Raw genomic sequence first — 14,068 nt, 5'->3', positions numbered from 1 at the left:
ATCAACTCTGGGTTGAATAAAAGACAAACATCAACTCTGGGTTGAATAAAAGGTGACCGTCAACTCTGAGTGAGTGGGAAAAGGGAAAAGATAACCGTCAACTCTGGGTTGAGTGGGAAAGAGAAATCAATTCTGGATTGAACAAGGGACAACCGTCAACTCTGGGTTGAGTGGGAAAAAGGATAAAGGATAACCGTCAACTCTGGGTTGAGTGGGAAAGTATAATTAACTCGGGGTCAAAGATGAAAGGAAAATCAACTCTGGGTTGAACACACAAACATCAACTCTGGGTTGAAGAAAGATGAACATGATTGACTTTGGGATATGACACCACAATGGTAATTCTGAGTGATCTAGTGGAATATCAATTGAATGCTTTGTAGGGACCTCATCTGATGAGTAACTCGGCTTAGGCTTCACATGCAATGTTTGATTTATTTTATGCACTTCTGAAGATGCGGTGCAATGATTTCTATATGCAGTGTACTGATTGATTAGGGTTTCTTCTTTGATGTGGAATAGATCAGGTGGAGTTCTGAAACTCTGCTTGAGAATCAAGGTAGGGTATATGCCCCTGCTTTATTGATGATTGGATCATGTGGAACAAATGATAATGAGAATGCAATGATATGCATGATGCATGTATGACTATGGATGGAATGATTGTCTCCAAGATACAAGGAGTGGATGGAGGAATCCTTGCAGGAAGGTTGTTGCTTGAAGGATAGCCCTTGTGAAGGTGAGGTGTTTGGCTTGACTCCTCGACACTTGTCTTGATATCTGACACTTGCTTGGGGATGGAAGAAAGAATTGTCACTAGCTTGCCCCAGCTTGTAAGATCTCTTTGAAATAGAATTCTGATGATGCCTGAATCATGGAGATTTGTAATGGTCTGCCCCAGTGTTGATCATGGAATGAATGCCCCAGATTGAAAAGGAACTCTTCCACTTAGTGGATTCTTTGGATATTTGCTCAGCAGATGACCAACCTTTGCCTTTGTAAGACTACTCGATGGAATTTCAATGTTGAACTTTCCTTGGTATCAAGTACTTATTTTCAAGTTAGAGACAATTCTGTTTTGGAAAGATAATGAGAATGCAATGCACATGTTAATCTCAAAGAAAAGTTTTTATTTGTCAAAATGTTGTACTGATACTAACACAAATGACGCAGCAACATTAGGAGTCAGTTTGATATGATTTCACAGTTTGTATGCTTTCAGAACGAACCCTGCTTCAATTAGGACTTTTGAGGGTTGTAACGTGGCCGGGTTCACGGTTTAAGAAACAAAGGATAAAGGCTCAAGTTCTACTTAACCCACCCCTTCTTCGTGATGTTCTCCAGTCCTATGTTCAGATAGCTTGACACGAGTATTCACCTTTCAGGAAGGATTTTGATGGATGAGGATCCTTTATAGCTTTGATGGAGGTGGCAGTCACCCTTTGATGCTTTTATTGATAGTCACTACAACTTGTCCCTTGGGGGATTTTCTTCTTTTGCTTTGTCTTTTGCTTTCCCTAATTTTTGCCTGGACAAAAAGTTTCTCTTGATTTTGGTTTTCGTCGTCCAGCGGGATATGCCCTAATTTTTGCCTAAGTCAATTGCTTCAAAGCTTCTTTTTTTTTTTGACTTAGCGGGCTATTGTTTCTTTCTTCCTTTTTCTTTTTTTTATCATGATTCATGACTTTCTTTTCATTCTCTTTTTTTTTTTCTTTTTTGTCTCGTTTGGGAACAAGTTATATGACTTTGGTGATTGACTTGAAGAAAAGGTTGTGACTGCCTTCTTCTCGGTGGATGAGAGACATCCATTGTGGATTGTGCTCTTCTTCTTTTGTTGTGAGAGATGGGATATGATTGATCCTCTGATGGAATACCTGAAAGTTGAGCGCTCGGTCGCACTAACTGAAGACTACCCTGCCCCTGGTTAAGATTGAGGGTTTTGTTATTTTTGAAAAGAAACTACTACTCCTTAGGCTCAAAGGGGTTGACGAAGGTTTCACTCCCTTATAACTCCGGTGTTTAGGAATTGAAATAATGCCTGTACATCGTCAGCAGGATCTTTGTTCCAAAAGCATACAGTTAGTAGTTCATGTATTTTTTATTTTCATCATTCTCCTTTTTTAGTTGCTTAAGACAAATGAGTTGAATATCGATGAACATAATGACAAAGATGAAATGATTTGAGAAAAACATGTATATTACATTATTTTTATTTATTCAAACAAAATGAGTTTCTTACAATGAGAAGTACTTGATAACAACAAAAGTAATACAATTGAAAATACTAAAGAAATCTATACAATGGCAAGCTTGGCCTTATTCTAATGCAAGTGAAATGTTCTCTGACAAACATAAAGTCTTCATGGTCCACTGGTGGAAGCTCCATTGTGAGGTGGCATGGGATTATTGACCACATTAGGTGCCACAGGTGTGAATGTAATCTCCTTTGCATCAAGCAGATCCTGAACCTTGTCTTTGAGAACTCTGCACTCTTCAGTGGTGTGACCGGATCCTCCAGAGTGGAATTCACACTTGGCATTAATCTTGTAATTTGGAGGGAGAGGATTAGGAGGAGGCCTCGCTTCGGCTAATTGAATCAGTTTTTGATCAAGCAAGGCGGCGAGAAGTTGGCTATAGGTCATTGGTATACGATCATACACCCTTTTAGGCCTATTCTGCCTCTGTTGACCTTGTCTCTGCTGATAACCTTGTTGTTGGAAACCTTGTTGTTGTTGTTGGACATATTGTTGATAAGGGACCCAAGGTTGTTGACCAACAGGTGCCACATAAGCTTGAGGGGCGGTGGCGGCCACTTGATAGCAAGGAGCTTGATCTTGAGCATAGGTGGCACTGGTCTCGCCTTCTTTCTTCTTGACAAAGTTACCCTGAGGTTTCTTGTACCCATATTGGTTTGCAGCAGCAGCATTGGCGGGATTCTGGATCTTTCCAATTTTCAAACCATTCTCAATTCTTTCACCAATCCTGACTAGATCAGAGAAACCAGAAGAAACACTACCAACCATTCTCTCATAGTAATGTCCTTGAAGAGTGTTCATGAACATGTCAACCAGTTCGGATTCAGAAAGTGGTGGATTCACTTGAGCAGCCATTTCTCTCCACCTTTGAGCATACTCTTTGAATGTCTCATTGGTCCTTTGCACTTGATTTTGAAGTTGCAACCTAGTCGGTGCCATGTCAATGTTATACTGATATTGCTTGAGGAAAGCATCAGACAAATCCTTCCAAGATCGGATTCTATTACGCTCCAGATTCATATACCAGTTCAGAGATGCCCCAGATAAGCTATCTTGGAAGCAGTGAATGAGCAATGAGTCGCTGTGGATGTGAGAAGCCATCTTACGACAATACATGATGATATGGCTCTTCGGACAGCTTAAACCCTTGTACTTCTGGAAGTCGGGAGTCTTGAACTTAGGAGGGACAACCAGATTAGGAACTAGACACATATCCTCAGCATCCATCCCATAGGCGCTAAATCCTTCAATGGCTCGAATTCTTTCCTCAAGGATTTTGTACTTCTCAGCAGATTTCTCAACGGGTCGAGCTCTTTCAGCAGTTGGTATTGTTTGCATTTCTGGATTAGCAGAACGAGTACCACAAAAAGCAGGAATAGGAATCTCTGTTTGAGAAGGTGGCACAAGGAGTGGGAAGACGGGATCAGCCATAGTCATTGCTCCAGAAGTCACGGGTATAGTCCCACCTTGGTTTGGAGCTCCAAGGGTATCAACAGTCATGAAGTTGAATGGCATCCCAAGAGTAGTATTAGTCCTTGCTTGGAACTCAAATGGAGTAGAAGAAGGTGGAACGACCTCAAGTTGGCTAGCAGCAGCTTGGTCACCAACAACGGGAATCTCTTGTGTAGCAGGAACCCTTTCAGTTCGCAAGGCTTGGATAGCTTCCAGGATAGCATCGACCTTAGTTTTCATTTGATCCATCTCTTCTCTAATGGCAGCTTGATCTTGTTCGTAATTCTCCATGATTCTTCTTCTGTGAGCTCTTGTCAGATATCGGTGTGGAGGAATCGTCTTGACTGATCTGTTGGAGAGAAATAGGTAAGAGTATTGGTAACCATGAATGCACATGCATGAATGCAAAATGTTAATGCAAATGCAATATAAATCAGGATCAAGGATCAAGGCCTCTTGGATAACAACTTCTCATGGTCAATAAGATATGGTCGAATCCTCCAGATTCAGAGGTTCGACGTTGCTTTCTGGATAAATAGCTCGTGCATAAGTCAAAGATGGTCGAACCCTCCAGATTCAGAGGTTCGACGTTGATTCTGATAGATAGCTTTTGCATAAGTCAAATAAGGTCGAATCCTCTAGATTCAGAGGTTCGACGTTGATTCTGATAGATAACTGATGTATAGCTTCTGTATAAGTCAAATGTTCCAGGATCAAAGGTTCGACGTTCTTTTTAAATATCAGGAGAACCAATAGTCACCAACAGAACATGTACCTGTACCTGTTAAGAATATGATTCCCTCCCCACTCACGGGTGTAGTCTAGGTCAGGGTAGGTCAATATGGCAACCAGCGTTATCAGTTCTCCTGAGATACCACCATTGTTGCATCTACATGCCAACGATGATACCCCATTTGAACCTCGACTGGGCGTGGGTCTCATGATCGCACTAGACAAGACCTGGCATCTCATCGGCGTCATGACTATCCACTCTATCCTAGGTATCCTATGTGTCAACTCTGGCCTGGGTATTGGGCCTTTTACCTCAAATCAGTAACATCCCATCCCAACAGACAGCAGAATAATAATCATAGTATATGAAAATAAAATGCGATGCATAAAGAAATAAAGCAATAAAGCAATAAAGTAATAAAGCAATAAAGCAATAAATAAACACCCAAAGAAAAGAAAGCAAACACAAGCTAGGATTGACTAAGCTAGTCCCCAGCAGAGTCGCCAGCTGTCGCACGCTCGCGAAAATCAGACAGAGTCGCCACCAATATATTTATCCCAAAGAGGGAAAGGAATATCAGAAAACCTAGAATAAGAAAAGGATAAGAAAAGATCTTGCGACCAGAGATCGGGTAAGAAGTCGGTTACGCGAGGGGAAGGTATTAGCACCCCTCACGTCTGTAGTACTCCACAGGATCCACTTATGTTTGTTGCTATCTAAGGGTGTATAAATCTAAAGCTTAATGCTAAGGGAATGCATGCAAATGAAAGAAGAAACACGGGGGAAAAAAAGGTTTATAAATAGTTGTGCTCGTTCAAGCCCCGCGACTTGATGCCTACGTATCCCTTTCGGGAATCAGAGCGCCGTAGTTCGGCTCTTTAGTTTTTGTTTGTTTTTGATTTTTGTGTGATGTTGATTTGTTGCAGGTTTTGGCTTAGCTTGGAACATGGGGGTTGAGATGGATTGTATACATGATGAAGGGTTTGAAACCTGAATTTGTTGAGTTTGTAATATGTACTTAGATGGCTGCAACGAGTTCTTTTCTCCGGTGTAATATTTCTTTTGCGATTTGTAGCGCCCTTGTAATAAATTAGGATTGTTGTAATAAAATTTGTAAGCTTGGAACTTTGATGTGTGAGACCTTTTGTAATGTTTAATTGAAAGGTATGCTGAATGGCATTTAAATGAATTTCCTTGGACCTTGTAATGTATGAGTCTTTGGGGTTAGAGTTCAAAATCGAATCTCCTCTTATTTTGCAAAGGGATCTTGAATGCTATTGAACTTGAATGTTGAATAATGGCTTTGAAGTCATGAAGTTGGTATCTTGTGAACTACGTTCACATAACCTCTGTTCAAATAACCTCTTTTCCCATTCGAAACAAAGTCGCATTATTTTGAATTTAAATCTTCTCCTCCTTTGCCAACTTAGATGAGCACCATAACATATAATTCAAGCAGTGCGCCAAATATTTATACCCGAGTTCCATAGAAAAGATCTCCTTGGTTAGTAAATGAATACTGAAATACCAAATCGAGTTGGTCTAAATAGAAACTTTGATGGACGCATTCATAGGGAAATAGACCCTGATCCAGTCGATGCCTTTGATCCACCACCACTAATTTAATGAACCAACATTATTCTTAATGAATGCATGATGTATTAATGACCTAAGATGTAAATGAAGTTAAAGTAATAAGCCAATTAAGAATAATTAGATGGGCAAATTTTAGGGTGCAACACATGTCACCATGTCTTGTCACCGAAAGTTAGCCTGCATGCATGCCAACAATTTCTGCCGAAGCAACACCTAGCAACTATGGAAGTGTTGACATGTCCAGCATGCAGCTTGTTACTGTTTTTGCCTCATGAGTATATAAACCACTTAGAACTCTGCGGAATTCGCATCATTATCACTCATCTACTCTCACAACAATCCTATTGCAATCAACTTCCAAATTTTCTTCCTTCAACCATGTCTCTCCTAACATTGGGTGATACACACAAAGGAACCCCCGAGAACATCGCTGCCTTTGTAAGTATTTTAGTATTACATTAATATCATGCAACTGTCTGTGATTAACTAACTGAATTTCTTTGGCATACATACTATTTTCAGAATGCTCAACGTTTTCGCACTCGTAGTCACTCGACCATAGCTCCGGACGACCGCATTAGACCATACTTGGACGTTGCTGGTTTCGGACCCATTAGTAGAATCGCCGAGTCTTCTATTGACCACAAATTTGTTCTTGCTTTGCTGGAACGCTGGAGGCCGGAGACACACACCTTCCATCTTCCAACAGGGGAGTGCACCATCACCCTGGAGGACGTTCATATGTTGCTAGGCCTTCCAGTTGACGGTAAGGCAATTAATGGTTGTGTCATGCAGGCGAATTCCTTATGCTTTCAGGCAATTGGCATAGACTTGATAGAGGGAGCAGTTGGTGCTAGGGGGCAAGGTGTTAACCTTAAGAGGTTAAGTGAGTATTATGATCGGTTTCACTTGAATGATGCGTCTCCCCAAGAGACCATACTTCAAAAAACTAGGTGCTATCTACTCCTGCTAATTGGAAACGTTTTGTTCCTAGATAGCACTGGTAATACTGTTAACTTTATGTATCTTCGTCTACTAATGGATTTTACTAGGGTTGGTCTTTATAGCTAGGGGTCTGCAGTGCTGGCCACGGTGTACCAATCACTGTCCAAGAACTCAAGAGCTGATTCTTGCACATTTTATGGATGCGCCCTGTTGGTGCAGGTGTGGGGGTGGTGGAGGATGCCCATACTGGCCCCGGTTAACAATGGCAGCTGGACCTTTCCGTATGCGCTGAGGTAAGTTTTTAGTATACCATTTTTTTCGTACACATTCTACTCCATTCTAACTAAATCATAATATTTTCGTTGTAGATTTTGTGTGTAAAAAATGGACTTCACACTTAATCCGCGGTCAAATATCACAATGTACCGCACGCTAATTGATCACCTAGGACCCCATCAAGTATTATCTCTAATCCTTTTCTTTTTTTTTTAGAGTATTTTTTATAAATAATTTTTCCCGAAATAATGTATAACTCTCATGCATGCAGTTCATATGGCGACCGTATCTCGAATGCGAGTATGAGCCTAGAGCTCAGGATGCAGAAATTTAGACGACAAAGTGTTGCCTAATCCGGTACAACATCATAGAAATGCATCAAAGTGACCGGGTAATGCTTCAGTTTGGGATGCGTCAACGGATACCCGACCCTCCAGTTGACTTGGGAGTGTGGCACCTCAGAAGAGTTAACCATCAATGGACACACCAAAACTGGAAGGATTTTGCACCCGATCACCGCCAGATGTGGAAGGACCGTCGCCAGTATGTCCTGAACTTCCCCGTCAGTGACCATGAAATGAAACCTTCTCCTGAATACACGAGTTGGTATCGTACAGCTACATCCCCTAACTTGTTTATTGCAGCTCCGTTCTATTTAATTGATCCCCGTGCACACAACTACATCTTGCCACAACAACAACAACCGGAAGAGGAACAACAACAACAACTACTACTACGGTAACAACAACGACAACAACAACGCCTACAACAACGCCAACAACTACAGCAACAACAACTCCAACAACAGCAACAACAACTCCAGCAACAACAACAACTGCAACAACAACAACAACAAAATCTTTTCAGTACTCCATCCCGTTCGGCACGCAACTACCGACAATCAAATTTTTTCAAATCCCAGCCTCAACCATTGCAAGAATATGAAGACCACCATCATTCCTCGGACCAATATCAGACCCAATCACAACCATTCGGATTTGCAGCGTTTGCAGGGTCCACAAGGGCATTCGGCCAAAACCTTACTCCCGATTCGTCTAGCCTTCATCTTAGTCCCGACGATGGTCCTCATGGTGAATCCTTTTACCGTGGCACCCCCTCTGGCTACGCAACACCTTCAAACCAATTTGGCTTTAATCAGGGTAGTTCTAGTGCTGCTGGATGCTACGAACCTGAAGTCTTTTCCCAACCCACTCCACCACCACGACTTAACACGTTTGAGGGGATGGGTAACCGACTTTACAACAGCGGTTTTCTGGATAATTATGCGGGCGTCGACGAATTCATAGACAGCGATCCACGAGACATCCCAATTCCAGGCCCAGTGACACAAACCCAGCAAGAAGCACAAAGGGGCAGGGGTAGGGGTAAAGCTAGGGAAAGGGGTGGTGCCAATATTCGCGGCGGGATCAACGATCGCGGCAAACGTGTCATAACAAGACGAAATTGCGGAACGGATGGCTATCTTGGTGATGGACGCCATTGATCATTTTGTTGTATTTTCTTTAATCAATTGTATCGTTTATCTAATTATTTGTAATCGATGTTTCGTTTCTTTATTTTATTGAAATCGATGTTACATTTTCGGTTTACAAAATGTCAATTTGCGTTTTGTACACTACATTTTTTAGACAAAAAAATATTTTGAAAATTTATTTATATATATATATCTTAACAAATAAAATAAAAATCGATTTTTAAAAATAAATATATTAACAAATCTTAACTAAAATAAATAAATAAAATGAAAAAAAATAAAAAAATGGAAACAAATCTTAACTAAAATACATAAAAAAAATTGAAAAAAAGAAATAAAAAAATGGAATTGGCCTTATGCGCCAAATGGTTTGGCAATTAGGGCAAAACCCTAAACTTATGCGCCATTCCATTTGGCGCAAACACCCTCAATTTTAGGGTTAGCCAAATGGTTTGGCGTATGCACTAGAATCCTACACTTATGCGCCATTTCATTTGGCGCATTCTCTTCCAGTCTGTCCCAAACCTAGACAGTTTGGTAAATACCCCGAAAACTTAGTTTTTTCTGTATTTTTTTTATTAAACATGGTTATTTAAATTTTTTTTCCTCTCTTTCATGTACTCTATAAACAATGATTATAATAATTTGCATATAATTTAACAAATAAATAAGTGTATTGGGGGCCACAAGACCCACACACTTAGCTTTGGGTCCCTCCATGTAAGCAATGATATATTGAAAAAGAGAATACAATTTTTTTTCTTTTTTTAGAATTAGAAAAATACAAAATATTGATGTAATGTTGGTATAATGGTGTTCTTGTACAACTATGATGTAATGTCACAGTACATAAAGTAAAAAACAACACTATCCCCTTAGGAGATGTTGAATGAGGAGTCAGAGAGTTTAGAAAAAAAATAAGGATATGTACATTGTATGCACTATTAATTTTCTAGGGTTTAGTAATTAGAGTAGTGAAATAATACATTATACAATAAAACAAAACAAAAATGATTCATCCGCTAATGACTCTTCATTTTCTAATACATTAATATATATATATATATATATATATATATATATATATATATATATATATATATATATATATATATATATATATATATATATATATATATATATATATATTTATAAAAAAACATGTTAAATTATATATGTGATTATATATTAAATAAAATATAAGATATAAAATATAAATAATATGTTCGGGGTCGGGTAATCAGCACGGCGGATGATATTTTTCCAATCCCTATCCCAAGGTACCATCGGAGTAACTTTTCCCTCCATCACCGTCCCACGGAAAAATTCTCCAACTTCAAAGTTTTGAAGAGATGATTCCCACAAAAATCCCTATTAACATACGCAAATTATCATCTCTAAAAATAAAGATAAATTATTGTATAAGCTAAATCCTTAATATATCATTTTCTTAATATAATTTTAAAATTAAATGTTAAAACAAACAATCGGCTCGGTTTTTATAAGAGTATCTATGTAAATAATATGATGAAAAAGTACCATAACATCCCATTATGTAAAATTGAAAGAGTATAAATTATGTGAGTTTAATTGCTAAATTTAATTTGTTCTTGTTGTTACAAAATATTGCATTGCTATGATTTCTTTTGAAAATTTCTTTAGCCACCTCCCTATGGGGGTCACCCCCAGCGAAAATCCCAAAATACTCCTGCTTCGGAAATGAACTTCCGAAGCGCTTTTTTTTTAAAAAAAATTTTCACAATTCGGAAGTGCATCTCCGAAAACACCTCATGGGGGGTGTCTTCGAAGATGAACTTCCGAAAACACCTCATGGGGGTGAATTCGGAAATGAACTTCCGAATTATGCAGAAACTGTGTTTTTTTATTCTTTTTCTTAAACAGTCTCGCATTTTAATTAAACGCAAACGCCAAATAAAATAAGCAACAGATAAACTGAAAATACTAATATGATAAATCCAATCCAAATAATATATACAAACCGAAAATAATAATAATACTGTGCGAAAGGTACAATCCGAAATCAAAAAATAAATAAACCCGACCACTACTGGGTGTGCCTAACCCGAAAATGCATTGGATAATTCTCCGGAATTTACATCAGGCTCACTAGCAGCATAGTAAGAAAATGCATTAGGTGGTTCTCTAGAATTTAGATTAGTCTTACTTATAGCATGATGGTAAGAAAATGCTTTGGATAATTCTCCAGAATTTACATCAGGCTCACTAGCAGCATAGTAAGAAAATGCATTAGGTGGTTCTCTAGAATTAAATTAGTCTTACTTGCAGCATGATGGTAAGAAAATGCATTGGATAATTCTCCAGAATTTACATCAGGATCACTAGCAGCATAGTAAGAAAATGCATTAGGTGGTTCTCTAGAATTTAGATTAGTCTTACTTGCAGCATGATGGTAAGAAAATGCATTGGATAATTCTTCAGAATTTACATCAGGCTCACTAGCAGCATAATAAGAAAATGCATTAGGTGGTTCTCTAGAATTTAGATTAGTCTTACTTGCAGCATGATGGTAAGAAAATGCATTGGATAATTCTCCGGAATTTACATCAGGCTCACTAGCAGCATAGTAAGAAAATGCATTAGGTGGTTCTCTAGAATTTACATTAGTCTTACTTGCAGCATGATGGTAAGAAAATGCATTAGATGATTCTGCAGACTTTACAGCAGCCTCATTTGTAGCATGATGGTAAGAAAATGCATTAGGTAACTATGCAGACATTACATCTACACCTATTTAAGAGAGAAATTAAACTTCAAAAGTAAATAATTTCAAACATATATGAAAGAAAATTTACATCTATATATTAAAGTGTAATAAGAGTTTAAAGATATTATTGTATAGGTAAAAATTTTAGAGTATAATACTGACTAGGGAGTAGGATATTAGTGATGGCTTTTGACATTGGAGAGTTGGGCAACAAATTAGTTATGGCTTTTGGAATTGGAGAGTTAGGGAGTGTTGGAATTAGACTCTCAAGCCTTTGAGTAATTCCTTATCGTTAAAGATGACAATGAAGAAAATAGGATTAGGGTTTGCAGAAATATTAAAAGAGAAGGAGAAAGTATTTTCTGCAGAGTTTCTCTCTGCCCACAAACTGTGGAAATTCTGTTATTCACTTGCAACTGCAACTTCTGTGAATACAAGATAATGACTTGATTACAAATAGTGAGGGTTACTCCCTATTTATAGATTTAGGTTAGCCTTCTCCCTAAGCCAAAGCCCAAAACTATAAAAGCCCAAAATACCTATTTTGGAGCTAAATCAAATCTAATCTATTTTAAATCTAAATCAAATCCATCTAGATTTAAAAATAAACTTATGTGTAACCAACTGTTACACACTTCGACACACCTTGTGTTCGAGTAACAGCTTCGACACAAGGAATTACAAATTAACACACCACCTAATTCATTGTGTCTAAGCTATCTACATTCATCATAGCTCTTAGTCTTCTGAATATTTCAACCAGCACTCCCTTTGTCATGATATCTGCAATCTGATTCTCAGTTCTGCAGTGTTCCAAATTCATCTTCCCTTTAGCTACCTGCTCTCGAAGATAGTGGAACCTCATTTCAATGTGCTTGCTTCGACCATGTGCTATCGGGTTCTTCGCCAGATTGATAGCTGACATGCTGTCGATCTTCATGGTAATTGCTCCATGATCTTTACCTGTTATTTCTTCGACCAAGTTCACCATCCACGTTGCTTGACATGCACATAGAGAAGCAGCTATGTACTCTGCTTCGCATGATGATAGTGCCACTACTGGTTCCTTTCTCGAACTCCAAGCAACTGGTGCACCACCTAGCATAAACACATAACCAGCTGTGGATTTTCGATCCTCAGCATCACTACACCAACTCGAGTCGGTGTAACCCACTAATTTGCATTCTTTTCCCTCATCAGCTGCAGGAAATAGAATGCCATAGTCGAGAGTTCCTTTCAGATACCCCAGTATCCAATTCGCCGCTGCTAGGTGTGATACCTTTGGCTTCTGCATGAATCTACTTATCATACCTACACTGTATGCTAAGTCAGGCCTTGTGTGACAAAGGTATCTTAATGACCCAATAAGTCTTCTGTATTGGGTTGGGTTGACATCCTCTTCATCTGGGTTCTTCGACAGTTGCAATCTTGTTTCAGCAGGTGTCGAAGTCGAATTGCATTCTTCCATCTCAAATCTCTTGAGAATTTCACTTGCATATCTTCTTTGATGCATCATCAAGCCTCTACTACCCTTGTAGAATTCGATACCAAGGAAGTATGAAATTTTGCCCAAATCTGACATTTCAAATTCCTTGCTAAGATCACCTTTGAAGCCTTCGATCTCTTTCATGCAGTTACCTGTTATTAACAAGTCATCGACATAGAGACATAGTATAAGCAATTCACTCTTGCTTCTTCTTACATATACCTCATGTTCAGTTGTGCACTTTACAAAGGATTTCTCCCTTAGGAAACTGTCGATCTTCTTATTCCAAGCTCTTGGAGCTTGCTTCAGTCCATACAGGGCTTTATGCAGTCTGTACACTTTTCTCTCTTCGCCGTGTTTCACAAACCCAACTGGTTGTGTAACATAGACTTCTTCGTCCAAGGGTCCATTCAGGAATGCACATTTAACGTCCATCTGACACATGTGCCAATTGTTCATGTTCGCCAGACCAACAACCAACCTGATCGTTTCGATCCTGGCAACAGGTGCAAAGACCTCATCAAAGTCAATTCCTTCCTTCTGAAGAAATCCTTTCGCCACAAGCCTTGCCTTGTGTCGAGTCACTTCACCTTTGGGATTACACTTCACCTTGTATACCCACTTCACATCAATTGCCTTCTTGCCATGAGGCAATTCGACAAGTGACCAAGTATTGTTGTCTTCGATGGACTTCATTTCTTCATTCATAGCTTTCACCCACTTCGAATCCTTCAATGCCTCAGTTGCATTAACAGGTTCGACATCTGCATAGAAAGCATAATGTACCAGCTCACCTTCATCATTGACTACATCATCTGATGTAATCACACATTCTTGCAACCTTACAGGCATGTGTCTTGTTCTCTGAGGTCTGCCTGGGCCTGCATCACCTCTGACTTCTTCTTGTTGAACTTCTTCTCTTTCGACTTCAGTAGCTGGTTCGTCATAAAGAATTCTCACTGAATCCTTCTTGACATTTTCAGTCAAATCCCATTCTTTAAGCTCATCTATGATTACGTCCCTGCTGATCACTACTTGCTTGTTCACTGGGTCGAACAACTTGTATCCTCCAGTCGAATGATAT

At 39.1% G+C, this 14,068-nt stretch overlaps 1 long non-coding RNA gene across 1 annotated transcript; it reads right to left on the bottom strand.

Moving 5' to 3' along the window:
• Nucleotides 1–11,331: 11,331 nt before the first annotated feature.
• LOC131596187 (uncharacterized) lies at nt 11,332–11,749 on the bottom strand. Its single transcript, XR_009282177.1, has 2 exons — nt 11,661–11,749; nt 11,332–11,515 (listed from the first exon to the last, which is right to left on the bottom strand). It is a non-coding gene; the product is annotated as an uncharacterized LOC131596187 (long non-coding RNA).
• Between the last annotated feature and the right edge of the window lie 2,319 nt (nt 11,750–14,068).

The sequence above is a fragment of the Vicia villosa genome, linkage group LG4 (genome assembly GCF_029867415.1).
Source record: "Vicia villosa cultivar HV-30 ecotype Madison, WI linkage group LG4, Vvil1.0, whole genome shotgun sequence".
Taxonomy (NCBI): domain Eukaryota; kingdom Viridiplantae; phylum Streptophyta; class Magnoliopsida; order Fabales; family Fabaceae; genus Vicia; species Vicia villosa.
Note: the sequence above shows the minus strand (reverse complement) of the source record. Positions and strands in the feature narration are given on the sequence as shown.